The sequence below is a fragment of the Natator depressus genome, chromosome 2 (assembly GCF_965152275.1).
Source record: "Natator depressus isolate rNatDep1 chromosome 2, rNatDep2.hap1, whole genome shotgun sequence".
In the NCBI taxonomy this organism is placed as follows: domain Eukaryota; kingdom Metazoa; phylum Chordata; order Testudines; family Cheloniidae; genus Natator; species Natator depressus.
The window spans coordinates 263,634,582-263,650,856 of record NC_134235.1 but is presented as its reverse complement, the minus strand read 5'-3'; the positions used below and the strand labels follow the sequence as shown (position 1 = coordinate 263,650,856).

At 58.7% G+C, this 16,275-nt stretch overlaps 5 non-coding genes across 5 annotated transcripts; all 5 read right to left on the bottom strand.

Annotated features, from left to right (window-relative positions):
• Positions 1-74: 74 nt before the first annotated feature.
• LOC141983531 (U1 spliceosomal RNA) lies at positions 75-235 on the bottom strand. The gene has a single exon (XR_012638381.1). It is a non-coding gene; the product is annotated as a U1 spliceosomal RNA (small nuclear RNA).
• A 1,789-nt stretch (positions 236-2,024) lies between these two features.
• On the bottom strand, positions 2,025-2,188 carry LOC141983524 (U1 spliceosomal RNA). Its single transcript, XR_012638377.1, has one exon. It is a non-coding gene; the product is annotated as a U1 spliceosomal RNA (small nuclear RNA).
• A 7,755-nt stretch (positions 2,189-9,943) lies between these two features.
• Positions 9,944-10,107, bottom strand: LOC141983523 (U1 spliceosomal RNA). The gene has a single exon (XR_012638376.1). It is a non-coding gene; the product is annotated as a U1 spliceosomal RNA (small nuclear RNA).
• A 1,058-nt stretch (positions 10,108-11,165) lies between these two features.
• Positions 11,166-11,326, bottom strand: LOC141983530 (U1 spliceosomal RNA). Its single transcript, XR_012638380.1, has one exon. It is a non-coding gene; the product is annotated as a U1 spliceosomal RNA (small nuclear RNA).
• A 1,791-nt stretch (positions 11,327-13,117) lies between these two features.
• On the bottom strand, positions 13,118-13,281 carry LOC141983522 (U1 spliceosomal RNA). The gene has a single exon (XR_012638375.1). It is a non-coding gene; the product is annotated as a U1 spliceosomal RNA (small nuclear RNA).
• Between the last annotated feature and the right edge of the window lie 2,994 nt (positions 13,282-16,275).

The window sequence follows — 16,275 nt, the reverse complement described above, 5'->3', positions numbered from 1 at the left end:
TGGGGCCCAACCAAGGCACCGCACAGAGAGTTACGAGCACCGGCTGCTGAGGTCTTTCTGTCTTTGACCGAACGCCGGGGAGAGCGCGAACGCAGTCCCCCACTACCACAAAATATGCAGTCGAGTTTCCCGCATTTGGGGAAATCGCAGGGGTCAGCACACCCTCAGTGCAATGGATGAGCCTTGCCCTGGGAAAACCATGTTCTAAGGCAGAGTCTTTTCTCAAAGCAATTCTTTGTAACAACAACTACTCACACACAGAGAGAGACTCAAAGCAATACTCTGTAAAAACGGAAACAGCAGCCAGAGACTCCCCGCCCTTGTGTTGTATTCCTCTTGCTTTGTTAACAATTGTGATTAAAATAGAGATAGAGGATGTATGTGGATGGATGCTTGGTGTGGATAATAACTGAATGATCAGGGAGGTGCCAGCCTGAGAATCCAGTGTCCATCGGCTGAAGAAGGCGTCAAGTGGAAATAACCAGAGGACCCCCGGAGGGCAGACTGGAAACAGTGGACGAGAAGCTGGATATGAGTCAGCAGTGTGCCCTTGTAGCCAAGAAGGCCAATGGCATTTTGGGCTGTATAAGTAGGGGCGTTGCCAGCAGATCAAGGGACGTGATCGTTCCCCTCTATTCCTCATTGGTGAGGCCTCATCTGGAGTATTGTGTCCAGTTTTGGGCCCCACACTACAAGAAGGATGTAGAAAAATTGGAAAGAGTCCAGCGGAGGGTAACAAAAATGATTAGGGGACTGGAACACATGAGTTATGAGGAGAGGCTGAAGGAACTGGGATTGTTTAGTCTGCGGAAGAGAAGAATGAGGGGGGATTTGATAGCTGCTTTCAACTACCTGAAAGGGGGTTCCAAAGAGGATGGCTCTAGACTGTTCTCAGTGGTAGCGGATGACAGGACAAGGAGTAATGGTCTCAAGTTGCAGTGGGGGAGGGTTAGGTTGGATATTAGGAAAAACTTTTTGACTAGGAGGGTGGTGAAACACTGGAATGCGTTACCTAGGGAGGTGGTGGAATCTCCTTCCTTAGATATTTTTAAGGTCAGGCTTGACAAAGCCCTGGCTGGGATGATTTAGTTGGGGATTGGTCCTGCTTTGAGCAGGGGATTGGACTAGATGACCTCCTGAGGTCCCTTCCAACCCTGATATTCTATGATCCTGCTAGTTTTTATTTTATTGGTATAACACAGGCCACGTCGCCAGTGGCTTGGCATGAGCAACTCTAAGGCTGGTAACCATGATAACAACCTTGCAGAACCTGTGTGTGTGTGAAGAAATATGAGATTGGATGGAATGTTATAGCTATAACTAACTACTTACTATGATTCTTTCTGTATTCACAATAAATGTAGAATTTTGCCTTTTCCCCTTTAATAAGATCTTGCCGGTTTTTATTTTATTGATATAACAACACCAGTGACCACCCTCCCCCGAGGTGGGTGCGATACACCAGTGACCCCCCCCCCAAGGTGGATGCAATCCACCAGTGACCGCCCCCAAGAGGATGGTGGCGATACACGAGTGCCTCCCCGAAGATGGTGTGATCCACCAGAGTCCCGTCCCCCCGAGGTGGCTGCGATCCACCAGTGACCCCCCAGACGATGGTGCAAAGGAACCAGGGGAGACAAGTGTATTTGACAGGCCGTTCTCCCGTCAGACGAAGAAGAGCCCAAGAAGGAGAAATGGGCAAAAAGCTGCAAGCAGGGAAAGAGGCAGAGCAGCCAGGCTACACCCTTCAGGGCAAAAGAAAACAGTCGCTTAAAACCGGCACAGATAGACTAGAGAGCAGATCAGATACAACAGCCCAGAGAAGAACAAGAAAGCAACCAGACCTCCGACTAACCCAGAACATAGCGGGTTATAAACCCCAGTACAGAAAAAGCAAACACAGCAAAGACTATCCAGAAGCTAAGTAGCCAGCACCGGCACCGCCCCCCCGGACCAACCCAGGACAGCGCATAGAGACGTTACGAACAGCGGCTGCTGAGGTTTTTCTGTCTTTCACCGCAGGCCAGGGGAGAGCGCGAACGCAGTCCCCCACTACCACAAATTATGCAGTCGAGTTTCCCGCATTTGGGGAAATCGCAGGGGTCAGCACACCCGCAGTGCAATGGATGAGCCTCGCCCTGGGAAAACCACCTTCGTGATCATGGTGTCTCCCCTGCCAGGTAAGTATGAGTTGCTCGTTCCCAGCCGCCGCCCGCCCTCGCTCGCCCCGCACTCTCAACCCACGGTGGGGCCCGCCGCGCCACGCCCGCCGGCCCCGCCCACGCCGGCCCCCACTGCCGCGACCTGCCCCCACGTGTCCCCGGGGCCCCCGCCGAGCCCCGCCGAGCCCCGCCTGCCAAATTCGGGCCCCGCTCGGCAGCCGGCTCGCGCTCCCATAAGGCTCTGCTCGCACACAGATCTGCATACGTGCTCACGCGGCTCCGCCCCCTCCCGGGCCCCTCCCCCTGCCTGCCCGGGCCGGGCGCTGTGCCCTGGCCCGCCCCGGCTCCCCCGCGCGCCGAGCCCCGCGGCCGGCCCCTCCCCCCCCAGGCGCCCTGGCCCAAGGGCCGCCCGGGCCGGCCGGGCCCGCTCCCCGCGGCGGGGGGGCCGAGCCGCCCCCGGCCTCAGTAACGCGCCAGAGCCCGGCGGCCCGGCCCCGGGTCCAGGCTCCCGGAGAGACCCGGGCACAGCCGGGATCGGGGCCCCGCCTCTGCCGCGTTTCGCTTCCGCCCTCCCCCCGCAGAGGTGGGTGCGAGACCCCAGTGACCCCCCCAGTGACCCACCCCCGAGTGGGTGCGATACACGAGTGACCCCCCCGTGGGATGGTGCGATACGCGAGTCACCCCCCCACCGAGGTGGGGGGTACTGGCACTTCAGGTCTGTCACCCAGAAGGACCGCTCCCATGTGGGACTCTCCCTCCCGTCCTCTGCAGCGAAGAGCGCTGCAAAGAATTCGTGGGGCTTCTCTGCAATGGCCTCGTCTTCCTAGACTCCTCCTTCGGCAGCTAGTGGCCCACCGCCTCTTTGGCAGGCTGCCTGCTCCTGATGTACTTAAAAACATTCTTCTGGTTCGCTTTTGTGTCTTTAGCACGTTGCTTCTCAGATTCTTTCTTGGCCTAACTTGTTAGACTTTGACACTCAACCGGCCAGAGTTCGTGCACCTTCCTATTATCCTCACTAGGATTTGATTTCCAATTTTTGAAGGATGACTTTTTGCCTCTAATGGCCTCCATTACTCTGCCGTTTACCTAGGGTAGTGTTCTTCTGGTCCTCCTATTGTCCTTTCTGATTTAGGGCATACATTACATCCGAGCCTCTCATTACGGTGCTTTTAAACGGTCTGCATGCTGCTTGCAGGCACTTAACACTTGTTAGATGGGGTTAATTTCCATCTAACAATCTGTACTGATGCCGATAGGTTGACTTTAGGTCTTTAACTTTGATTGGTAGCTGGGAAGATTGCAATTCGGACAGAAACCCATTTGACAAACCTCTTCATTTCCTTGTTATTTCCTGACTTCTTTATTCATTTCCTTTTCCTTATTTCCCAGCAGACTGACTAGACACCAGATTTGGGTGCTAGCAGGGGGACCTGATGAGCCCCTTCTTTTCTATTTCTTTCGGCAGCGTTGAACTTGCCAGGGCACAGTCAGATTCTCGATGCTCATGACGCCTAGTGCTCAGCTTTAGTTCTGTTCCTTAGCTCTTTTGGGCAATCGATCTTTGATCTGACAGGTAGGATCCCTGCATTAGGAGAGATGGCTAATTAATGAGACCACAAACCTTGGAAATCAAATGAAACTTGAAGTCCATAGAAGACCCCGAAAGGCCCTTGGGGAGTGGAGTGCAGGTTGAGGAAGAGTTCCCTGCACAGCTTACCTCTCAGTTCTCATTTTCCTGTACTGAGCACAAAAGTCGAGCATCAGCTCAGGGTAGGGAGGGTATACCGTATGTGTGCAGAGGTTAGACAGGAAACAGCAAGGAACTGGACTAGTATTGTGTGAAACTGTAAGTATCTTATGTATGATCTCTCCCCCCTTCGAGACTGAACTGAGCAGGGTCACGCTGACCAGTGACCTGGGGAAGTTCAGGGCCCCCTCTCCGGGACAGCGCATCCACTATCATGTTGGCACTTCCCTTCACGTGGACCACGTCCATGTCGTAATCCTGCAGGAGCAGGCTCCACCTCAGGAGTTTGGCGTTGGCTCCTTTCATCTGGTGCAGCCAGGTCAGGGGAGAGTGGTCGGTGTAGATGGTGAAGTGTCGCCCAAAGAGAAAGGGCTCTAGTTTCTTGAGGGCCCACACCATGGCCAGGCACTCCTTCTCGATGGCCGCGTAGTGTTGCTCCCGGGGTAGCAACTTCTTGCTCAGGTACACAATGGGGTGTCTCTCCCCCTTTTCATCCTCCTGCATTAACACCGCCCCCAGTCCTGTGTCTGAGGCGTCGGTGAACACCACAAAGGGCTTGTCAAAGGCTGGGTTTGCCAGAACTAGGCCACTGACCAGAGCCTCCTTCAGCGCCCGGAGAGCCTCCTGGCACTGCTCGGTCCAGACCACCTTGTCTGGCTTCCCCTTCTTGCATAGCTCAGTGATGGGGGTGGCTATGGCTCTAAAGCGGGGCACAAACCTTCGGTAGTATCCTGCCAACCCAATAACGGCTGGGACCTGCTTTTTGGTGTGGGGAGCGGGCCAGTCTCTGATCACCTCCACCTTGGCTGGTTCCGGCTTTAGGTGGCCGCTCCACACACGATGGCCCAGGTAAGATACTTCAGCCATCCCCACCTTGCACTTCTCCGCTTTGACAGTCAGCCCAGCCCCCTGGAGTCGGTCCAGCACTTGTCTAACCTGGGACACGTGGTCCTCCCAGGTCTGGCTAAAGACACAGATGTCATCAATATACGCCACGGCAAAACTCTCCATCCCCCTCAGTAGCTGATCCACCAGGCGCTGGAAGGTGGCCGGCGCTCCCTTGGGGCCGAAAGGCAGGGTCAGGAACTCGAAGAGCCCCAGAGGGGTGATAAAGGCCGATTTCAGCCGGGCATCTGCATCCAGCGGCACTTGCCAGTAGCCCTTTGTAAGGTCCATGGTGGTAAGGTACCGGGCTCCTCCCAGCTTGTCTAGGAGCTTGTCAGGCCTGGGCATGGGGTAGGCATCCGATACAGTGATGGCATTGAGCTTACGATAGTCCACACAGAACCGGACTGACCCGTCCTTTTTGGGGACCAGCACCACCGGCGAGGCCCAAGGGCTGGCAGATGGCTGGATCACCCCCAAAGACAGCATGTCCGGGACCTCTCTTTCCAGGTCCTGAGCAGTTTTCCCTGTGACTCAGAAGGGGGAGCATCTTATCGGCGGGTGCGACCCTGTCTGCACCCGGTGGACAGTCAGATTAGTGCGTCCAGGCTGGTTGGAAAACAGCTGTCGGTACGGATGCAGCATCCCCCTGACCTCAGCTTGCTGGGCAGGGGTGAGCTGATCCGAGAGGGGAATTACTTCCAGGGGGGAACCAGCTCTGGTCCCAGGGAATAGATCTACTAAAGGGTCATCTCCCTGCTCCTCCCACTGTCCACACACGGCCAACACCACATTCCCCCTGGCATAATATGGCTTCATCATATTCACATGGTACACCCGGCGGTGGTGGGCCCGGTTCGACAGCTCCACTACATAGTTTACCTCATTGAGCTGCTTGACAACCTTGAAAGGGCCCTCCCAGGCGGCCTGTAGTTTGTTCTTTCTCACGGGGATGAGAACCATCACCGGATCCCCGGTGGCGTAGGCACGGGCCCGCGCTGTGCGGTCATACCAGACCTTCTGCTTCCTCTGGGCTCTGGCCAGATTCTCCCTGGCCAGGCCCATGAGTTCAGCCAGTCTCTCTCAGAAGATCAGTATATACTCCACCACTGACTCTCCATCAGGAGTGGCCTTCCCCTCCCATTCGTCTCTCATCAGGTCCAGGGGGCCCCTTACCCTCCTTCCATATAACAGTTCGAAAGGCAAAAATCCGGTAGACTCCTGGGGCACCTCCCTGTACGCGAACAGCAGGTGAGGTAAGTACTTGTCCCAGTCCTGCGGGTGCTGGTTCATAAAGGTTTTCATCAGCATCTTTAGCGTCCCGTTAAACCTCTCCACCAGCCCATTGGACTGGGGGTGATACGCTGAGGCCCAGTTGTGCCGGACCCCACATTTCTCCAATAAGCACTGGAGCAGGGCCAACATGAAGTTGGAGCCTTGGTCTGTCAAGACTTCCTTGGGGAACCCCACTTGGCTGAAAATGGTCAGGAGCGCATCTGCCACGGTGTCGGCTTCAATGGAAACTAAGGGCACTGCCTCGGGGTAGCGGGTGGCAAAATCTACCACCACCAGAATGTATTTCTTCCCCGACCGGGTCGTCTTGCCGAGAGGCCCCACGATGTCCATGGCCACCTTCTGGAAAGGCTCCTCTATGATGGGCAAAGGTCTCAAAGCCGCTTTCCCCTTGTCCCGGGCCTTCCCCACCCTCTGACAGGGGTCACAGGATCGGCAATACTGCCGGACGGTGGTAAAGACCCCGGGCCAGTAAAAGTTCTGTAGCAACCTCTGCCGGGTGCGCCGGATTCCCTGGTGCCCTGCGAGGGGGATGTCATGGGCCAGGTACAGGAGCTTGCGGCGATACTTCTGGGGGACCACCAGCTGCCTCCTGATCCCACAGGACTCCCCTTCCCCTGGGGGAGCCCATTCTCGGTACAGGAACCCCTTCTCCCACAGGAACCTCTCCTGGCAGCCCCTCCTCATGGTCCGTCCCACACTGAGGTCGGCCAGGTCCCTGAGCTTCCGCAAGGAGGGATCTTTCCTCAACTCGGCCTGGAACTCAGCGGCTGGGGAAGGGATGGGGCCCGGTTCCCTCTCATTGGCCGGGTCTGAGGCCACAGCCTCTCTGAGCCGTGCCCCTCGGCACTCCCTCCCCACCAGGGTAGGGTCCTGCGCCTCCGGTGTGGTACCCTCCCCAAGGTCGGGGTGCAGTGCCCCTCGCCGGCTCTGGCTACGGGTCACAAGCAGGGTGGTCTCGGGCTTGCTTGGCCAGTCCTCTAGGTCTCCCCCCATCAAAACCTCAGTGGGCAAATGAAGGTGCACCCCCACATCCTTGGGGCCCTCCTTGGCCCCCCCCTTTCAGGTGTACCCTTGCCACAGGCACCTTGAATGGGGTCCCGCCCACCCCTGTCAGGGTCAGGTAGGTATTGGTCACCACCCGATCTGGGGCCACCACCTCGGGCTGGGCCAGCGTTACCTCCGCGCCCATATCCCAGTATCCATTGACCTTCCTCCCATCCACCTCCAGGGGAACAAGGCACTCTCTCCGGAGGGAGAGCCCCGCGCCCACCCTGTAAACCGAGCACCCTGAGTCCGGAGCCTCCGGCCCTCTGGCGGAGCTGGCCAGGGGTACACTTCCCTCCGGAGCAGGTGGTAAGCTGGCAGCCCCCCTTGCTTGGGTCGTCTGCCCCTCGTCCAGCTGGGTCCCTACCCAGTTAACCCTGGGTAGGTTGGGTCTGTTTAGTCTGTCCCTGAGCCTGGGGCACTGGGTCCGTACGTGGCCTCTCTGGCCACAGTGATAGCAGCTCAGGTCAAGTTGGTCCCCTCGAGTGGGTCGGAGGGGCCCGATGCCAGGCATTCCCCTTTGGAGGGGGTTCTCCCTATTTCCCCGCTGGGAGGCCCCATGGTGACTCTCTCTGCATTGGGGGGGGGGCCTGTTCTTTTGGGACTCCTCCCGGCTACCCCCTGACCGACTGTTCACAAACTCGTCGGCCAGCTGCCCTGCATGCTGGGGGTTCTCTAGCTTTTTGTCCACCAGCCACAGCCTCAGGTCGGAAGGGCACTGTTCATACAGTTGCTCCAGTACGATTAGGTCAAGCAGGTCCTCTTTAGCTTGGGCCCCCGCTGTCCACTTGCGGGCATATCCCTGCATCCGGTTGACCAGTTGTAGGTAGGTGACCTCAGGCGTTTTACGCTGACTCCGGAACCTTCTCCGGTACATCTCGGGGTCAGCCCAAACTCACGGAGCAGGGCCTGTTTGAACAGTTCATAGTCCCCTGCCTCCGGCCCTTTCATTCGGCTGTACACCTCCACGGCTTTGGGGTCCAGTAAGGGGGTGAGAAACTGGAGCCTGTCTGCAGGGTCAACCTGTGCATCTCGCAGGCATTCTCATAGGCCGTCAGGAAGCTATCTATGTCCTCCCCCTCCTTCCGCTGGGCCAGGAAGCACTTATCAAAGCTCCTTGCAGTCTTGGGTCCCCCCGCACTCACTGGAGCCGGGGCCCCACTGCTCCTCAGCCTGGCCAGTTCCAGCTCATGCTGTCCTTGTTTCTCCTTCTCCTCCTGCCCATCCCTATGTTGCCTCTCCTTCTCCTGACGTTCCCACTCCTTCTCCTCCTGCTCATGTTGACATTGTTTCTCCTCATGCTTAAATTGTTTTTCATGATCCTCCAGCTCCCTCATTTTCATCTCCCTCTCCCATTCCAGCTGCATCCGCTCCAGGGATGGGGAGCTCTGCCGGGAGGATTCCCTGCTGGCTGCCGAGGTCAGGGTGCCCTCGGTATTCGCTGGGCTTCCCCCAACCCCTTCCCCAGGCCTAGGTAGGAAGGGTCTCGGGGTGTCCTGGGCAGCAGTCTGACCCCTCCCAGCTTGGTCAGGCCCCAGGGCCCACGCTGCGTCCCCCGGGCGGCTTCCCTCTGGGACAGGGATCGAGTCATCCAAGCGATCCCTCTCCTCCAGCTGGGCAATCAGCTGTTCCTTGGTGGACCTCCCAATGCGCAGCCCCCTCTGCCTGCGCAGCTCCACCAGGTCGCTCTTCAGGCGTTTAGCGTACATCTCCCTGCTGGCCACTCGCAGGGCTGGGCAGCTTTCCACGGTTTCCAGGAAAAACCCCTCGTGTGCCAGTCCTTCTTGAGGTCACCACCTCTTTGCCAGGGTCGAGCTGCAGACTCCTCCGCCCCTGGGACCGCTCGCTGCAATCCCCCGGGGGACCCTGTTACTGCAAAAGTCCTTCTCTCTGGTCACACACTCCCAGGGGTTAACTGCGCCCTGGAACCGTCTCTCTCTGACTCTTCAGCACGCCTGGTCCCCGTCAATCCCCCTTCGTTTTACTGCTCCCCAGTCACTTACTGCAGGAAGCGCCGTCCACAGGGTGCAGTAGATCCCACCGCTACCACCAGTTGTCATGGGGTGTGGGGGAGTCCAGGCCCTGCACCCCTCTTCCGGGGTTCACTGAGACTCTCAGCCAGCCAGTAAAACAGAAGGTTTATTGGACAACAGGAACACAGTCCAAAACAGAGCTTGTGGGGACACCCAGGACCCCTCAGTCAAGTCCTTCTGGGGGAGCAGGGAGCTTAGACCCCAGCCCTGGAGTTCCCTGTGTTCCTCCACCCAGCCCCAAACTGAAACTAACCCCCCCAGCAGGCTCCCTCCTGCACCCTCTGTTCACATTCCCGGGCAGAGGTGTCACCTCCCCCTCCCGGCTCAGTTGACAGGCTCTCAGGTGTCCAATGAAACTCCCCTGCCACATTCCCAGGTCAACACCCACCCAAACATGGTGCAATACACAAGTTCCCTCCCAGAGGGGGATGCAATCCTCCCGTCACAAGAAGAGCCCAAGAAGGAGGAATGGGCAACAAGCTGCAAGCAGGGAAAGAGACAGAGCAGCCAGGCTGCACCTCTTAGAGCAAAACAAAACAATAGCCCAAAACCCCAAAAAGAGACTAGAGAGCAGGTCAGATCTAACAGCCCAGGGAAAAACAAGAAAGCAACCAGACCTCCGACTAATCTTTAAGATTATAAACCAACCTACAGAAAGTGCAAAGATGCTAAAGATTATTTGCAAAATAAACAGCTCCCGCCGGAGCAAGCCAAGGCAGCGCATAGAGAAGTTACGAACAGCGGCTGCTGAGGTTTTTCTGTCTTTCACCGCAGGCCAGGGGAGAGCGCGAACGCAGTCCCCCACTACCACAAATTATGCAGTCGAGTTTCCCGCATTTGGGGAAATCGCAGGGGTCAGCACACCCGCAGTGCAATGGATGAGCCTCGCCCTGGGAAAACCACCTTCGTGATCATGGTGTCTCCCCTGCCAGGTAAGTATGAGTTGCTCGTTCCCAGCCGCCGCCCGCCCTCGCTCGCCCCGCACTCTCAACCCACGGTGGGGCCCGCCGCGCCACGCCCGCCGGCCCCGCCCACGCCGGCCCCCACTGCCGCGACCTGCCCCCACGTGTCCCCGGGGCCCCACCCTTCTCCCCGCCGAGCCCCGCCTGCCAAATTCGGGCCCCGCTCGGCAGCCGGCTCGCGCTCCCATAAGGCTCTGCTCGCACACAGATCTGCATACGTGCTCACGCGGCTCCGCCCCCTCCCGGGCCCCTCCCCCTGCCTGCCCGGGCCGGGCGCTCTGCCCTGGCCCGCCCCGGCTCCCCCGCGCGCCGAGCCCCGCGGCCGGCCCCTCCCCCCCCAGGCGCCCTGGCCCAAGGGCCGCCCGCTCCGGCCCGGGCCTGCTCCCCGCGGCGGGGGGGGCCGAGCCGCCCCCGGCCTCAGTAACGCGCCAGAGCCCGGCGGCCCGGCCCCGGGTCCAGGCTCCCGGAGAGACCCGGGCACAGCCGGGATCGGGGCCCCGCCTCTGCCGGGCGGGGGGGACACGCTTCCCCCGCAGAGGATGGTGCGAGACACCAGGGACCCCCCCCCCCCCGAAAGGATGGTGCGATATACGAGTGCCCTCCCAGAGGTGGGTGTGATACACCAATGACCCCCCCAGAGGATGGTGCGAAGGAACCAGGGGAGACACGTGTGTTTGACAGGCCGTCCTCCCGTCAGAGGAAGAAGAGCCCAAGAAGGAGGAATGGGCAACAAGCTGCAAGCGGGGAAAGAGGCAGAGCAGCCAGGCTGCACCCCTCAGAGCAAAAGAAAACAGTAGACCAAACCCCTAAAGGCAGACTAGAGAGCAGATCACATCCAACTGCCCAGGGAAGAAAAAGAAAGCAACCAGACCTTTGACTAACACCGAACTTAGTGGGTTATAAACCCAAGTACAGAAAATACAAACGTGCCAAGGACTATTCACAAGCTAAGCAGCCCCCGCTGGGGCCCAACCAAGGCACCGCACAGAGAGTTACGAGCACCGGCTGCTGAGGTCTTTCTGTCTTTGACCGAACGCCGGGGAGAGCGCGAACGCAGTCCCCCACTACCACAAAATATGCAGTCGAGTTTCCCGCATTTGGGGAAATCGCAGGGGTCAGCACACCCTCAGTGCAATGGATGAGCCTTGCCCTGGGAAAACCATGTTCTAAGGCAGAGTCTTTTCTCAAAGCAATTCTTTGTAACAACAACTACTCACACACAGAGAGAGACTCAAAGCAATACTCTGTAAAAACGGAAACAGCAGCCAGAGACTCCCCGCCCTTGTGTTGTATTCCTCTCGCTTTGTTAACAATTGTGATTAAAATAGAGATAGAGGATGTATGTGGATGGATGCTTGGTGTGGATAATAACTGAATGATCAGGGAGGTGCCAGCCTGAGAATCCAGTGTCCATCGGCTGAAGAAGGCGTCAAGTGGAAATAACCAGAGGACCCCCGGAGGGCAGACTGGAAACAGTGGACGAGAAGCTGGATATGAGTCAACAGTGTGCCCTTGTAGCCAAGAAGGCCAATGGCATTTTGGGCTGTATAAGTAGGGGCGTTGCCAGCAGATCAAGGGACGTGATCGTTCCCCTCTATTCCTCATTGGTGAGGCCTCATCTGGAGTATTGTGTCCAGTTTTGGGCCCCACACTACAAGAAGGATGTGGAAAAATTGGAAAGAGTCCAGCGGAGGGTAACAAAAATGATTAGGGGACTGGAACACATGAGTTATGAGGAGAGGCTGAAGGAACTGGGATTGTTTAGTCTACGGAAGAGAAGAATGAGGGGGGATTTGATAGCTGCTTTCAACTACCTGAAAGGGGGTTCCAAAGAGGATGGATCTAGACTGTTCTCAGTGGTAGCGGATGACAGGACAAGGAGTAATGGTCTCAAGTTGCAGTGGGGGAGGGTTAGGTTGGATATTAGGAAAAACTTTTTGACTAGGAGGGTGGTGAAACACTGGAATGCGTTACCTAGGGAGGTGGTGGAATCTCCTTCCTTAGATATTTTTAAGGTCAGGCTTGACAAAGCCCTGGCTGGGATGATTTAGTTGGGGATTGGTCCTGCTTTGAGCAGGGGATTGGACTAGATGACCTCCTGAGGTCCCTTCCAACCCTGATATTCTATGATCCTGCTAGTTTTTATTTTATTGGTATAACACAGGCCACGTCGCCAGTGGCTTGGCATGAGCAACTCTAAGGCTGGTAACCATGATAACAACCTTGCAGAACCTGTGTGTGTGTGAAGAAATATGAGATTGGATGGAATGTTATAGCTATAACTAACTACTTACTATGATTCTTTCTGTATTCACAATAAATGTAGAATTTTGCCTTTTCCCCTTTAATAAGATCTTGCCGGTTTTTATTTTATTGATATAACAACACCAGTGACCACCCTCCCCCGAGGTGGGTGCGATACACCAGTGACCCCCCCCCCCCAAGGTGGATGCAATCCACCAGTGACCGCCCCCAAGAGGATGGTGGCGATACACGAGTGCCTCCCCGAAGATGGTGTGATCCACCAGAGTCTCGTCCCCCCGAGGTGGCTGCGATCCACCAGTGACCCCCCAGACGATGGTGCAAAGGAACCAGGGGAGACAAGTGTATTTGACAGGCCGTTCTCCCGTCAGACGAAGAAGAGCCCAAGAAGGAGAAATGGGCAAAAAGCTGCAAGCAGGGAAAGAGGCAGAGCAGCCAGGCTACACCCTTCAGGGCAAAAGAAAACAGTCGCTTAAAACCGGCACAGATAGACTAGAGAGCAGATCAGATACAACAGCCCAGGGAAGAACAAGAAAGCAACCAGACCTCCGACTAACCCAGAACATAGCGGGTTATAAACCCCAGTACAGAAAAAGCAAACACAGCAAAGACTATCCAGAAGCTAAGTAGCCAGCACCGGCACCGCCCCCCCGGACCAACCCAGGACAGCGCATAGAGACGTTACGAACAGCGGCTGCTGAGGTTTTTCTGTCTTTCACCGCAGGCCAGGGGAGAGCGCGAACGCAGTCCCCCACTACCACAAATTATGCAGTCGAGTTTCCCGCATTTGGGGAAATCGCAGGGGTCAGCACACCCGCAGTGCAATGGATGAGCCTCGCCCTGGGAAAACCACCTTCGTGATCATGGTGTCTCCCCTGCCAGGTAAGTATGAGTTGCTCGTTCCCAGCCGCCGCCCGCCCTCGCTCGCCCCGCACTCTCAACCCACGGTGGGGCCCGCCGCGCCACGCCCGCCGGCCCCGCCCACGCCGGCCCCCACTGCCGCGACCTGCCCCCACGTGTCCCCGGGGCCCCCGCCGAGCCCCGCCGAGCCCCGCCTGCCAAATTCGGGCCCCGCTCGGCAGCCGGCTCACGCTCCCACAGTGCTCTGCTCGCACACAGATCTGCATACGTGCTCACGCGGCTCCGCCCCCTCCCGGGCCCCTCCCCCTGCCTGCCCGGGCCGGGCGCTGTGCCCTGGCCCGCCCCGGCTCCCCCGCGCGCCGAGCCCCGCGGCCGGCCCCTCCCCCCCAGGCGCCCTGGCCCAAGGGCCGCCCGGGCCGGCCGGGCCCGCTCCCCGCGGCGGGGGGGGCCGAGCCGCCCCCGGCCTCAGTAACGCGCCAGAGCCCGGCGGCCCTAGAGCCGTAGCCGGCCCGGCCCCGGGTCCAGGCTCCCGGAGAGACCCGGGCACAGCCGGGATCGGGGCCCCGCCTCTGCCGCGTTTCGCTTCCGCCCCCCCCCCCCCCCCGCAGAGGTGGGTGCGAGATCCCAGGGACCCCCCCAGTGACCCCCCCCCCCGAGGATGGTGCGAGACCCCAGGGACCCCCCCAGTGACCCCCTGTGAGGATGTGAGGCAGCAGGGAGGGGGGAGTGTTGACCTGGGAATGTGCCCTGGGGACGGGAGACCTGAGAGCCTGTCACCTGAGCCAGGAGGGGGAGGGGGAGGTGACACCTCTGCCCGGGAATGTGGACGGAGGCTGCAGCAGGGAACCTGCTCGGTGGGTTTAGTTTCGGTTTGGGGCTGGGTGGAGGAACACAGGGAACCCCAGGGCTGGGGTCTAAGCTCCCTGCTCCCCCAGAAGGACTTGACTGAGGGGTCCTGGGTGTACCCACAAGCTCTGTTTTGGACTGTGTTCCTGTTGTCCAATAAACCTTCTGTTTTACTGGCTGGCTGAGAGTCTCAGTGAATCCCAGGAAGAGGGGTGCAGGGCCTGGACTCCCCCACACTCCGTGACAACTGGTGGCAGAGGTGGGATCTACTGCACCCCGTGAACGGCGCTTCCTGCAGTAAGTGACTGGGGAACAGTAAAACGAAGGGGGATTGACGGGGACCAGGTGTGCTGAAGATCAGAGAGAGACGGTTCCAGGGGGCGGTTAACCCCTGGGAGTGTGTGACCAGAGAGAAGGACTTTTGCAGTAACAGGGTCCCCCGGGGGATTGCAGCGAGCGGTCCCAGGGGCGGAGGAGTCTGCAGCTCGACCCTGGCAAAGAGGTGGTGACCTCAAGAAGGACTGGCACACTAGGGGCTTTTCCTGGAAACCGTGGACAGCTGCCCGGCCTGCGAGTGGCCAGCCGGGAGATGTACGCTAAACGCCTTAAGAGCGACCTGGTGGAGCTGTGCAGGCAGAGGGGGCTGCGCGTCGGGAGGTCCACCAAGGAACAGCTGATTGCCCAGCTGGAGGAGAGGGATCGCTTGGATGACCCGATCCCTGCCCCTGAGGGAAGCCGCCCGGGGGACGCAGCATGGGCCCTGGGGACTAACCAGGCTGGGAGGGGTCAGACTGCTGCCGAGGACATCCCGAGACCCTTCCTACCTATGCCTGGGGGAGGGGTTGTGGGAAGCCCAGCGAATACCGAGGGCACCCTGACCCCAGCAGCCAGCAGGGGATCCTCCCGGCGGAGCTCCCCATCCCTGGAGCGGATGCGGCTGGAATGGGAGTGGGAGATGAAAATGAGGGAGCTGGAGGATCATGAAAAACAACGTCAACATGAGGAGAAACAACGTCAACATGAGCAGGAGGAGAAGGAGAAACAACGTCAACATGAGCAGGAGGAGAAGGAGCGGGAACGTCAGGAGAAGGAGAAACAAAGACAGCATGAACTGGAGCTGGCCAGGCTGAGGAGCAGTGGGGCTCCAGCTGCGGTGAGTGCGGGGGGACCCAAGACTGCAAGGAGCTCTGATAAGTGCTTCCTGGCCCAGCAGAAGGAGGGGGAGGACATAGATAGCTTCCTGACGGCCTTTGAGAATGCCTGCGAGATGCACAGGGTTGACCCTGCAGACAGGCTCCAGTTCCTCACCTCCTTACTGGACCCCAAAGCCGTGGAGGTCTACAGCCGAATGAAAGGGCCGGAGGCAGGGGACTATGAACTGTTCAAACAGGCCCTGCTCCGTGAGTTTGGGCTGACCCCTGAGATGTACCGGAGAAGGTTCCGGAGTCAGCGTAAAACGCCTGAGGTCACCTACCTACAACTGGTCAACCGGATGCAGGGATATGCCCGCAAGTGGACAGCGGGGGCCCAAGCTAAAGAGGACCTGCTTGACCTAATCGTACTGGAGCAACTGTATGAACGGTGCCCTTCCGACCTGAGGCTGTGGTTGGTGGACAAAAAGCTCGAGAACCCCCAGCACGCAGGGCAGCTGGCCGACGAGTTTGTGAACAGTCGGTCAGGGGGTAGCCGGGAGGAGTCCCAAAAGAACAGGCTCCCCCCGATGCAGAGAGAGAGTCACCATGGGGCCTCCCAGCGGGGAAATAGGGAGAACCCCCTCCAAAGGGGAATGCCTGGCATCGGGCCCCTCCGACCCGCTCGAAGGGACCAACGTGACCTGAGCTGCTATCACTGTGGCCAGAGAGGCCACGTACGGACCCAGTGCCCCGGGCTCAGGGACAAACTGAGCAGACCCAACCTACCCAGGAAAGGGGGGCTACCAGTTTACCACCTGCTCGGGAGGGAAGAGTACCCCCGGCCAGCTCCGCCAGAGGGCCGGATGCTCCAGACTCAGGGTGCTCAGTTTACAGGGTGGGTGCGGGGCTGTCCTTCTGGAGAGAGTGCCTTGTTCCCCTGGAGGTGGATGGGAGGAAGGTCAATGGATACTGGGATACGGGGGCGGAGGTGACGCTGGCCCGGCCCGAGGTGGTGGCCCCAGATCGGGTGTTGCCCAACACCTA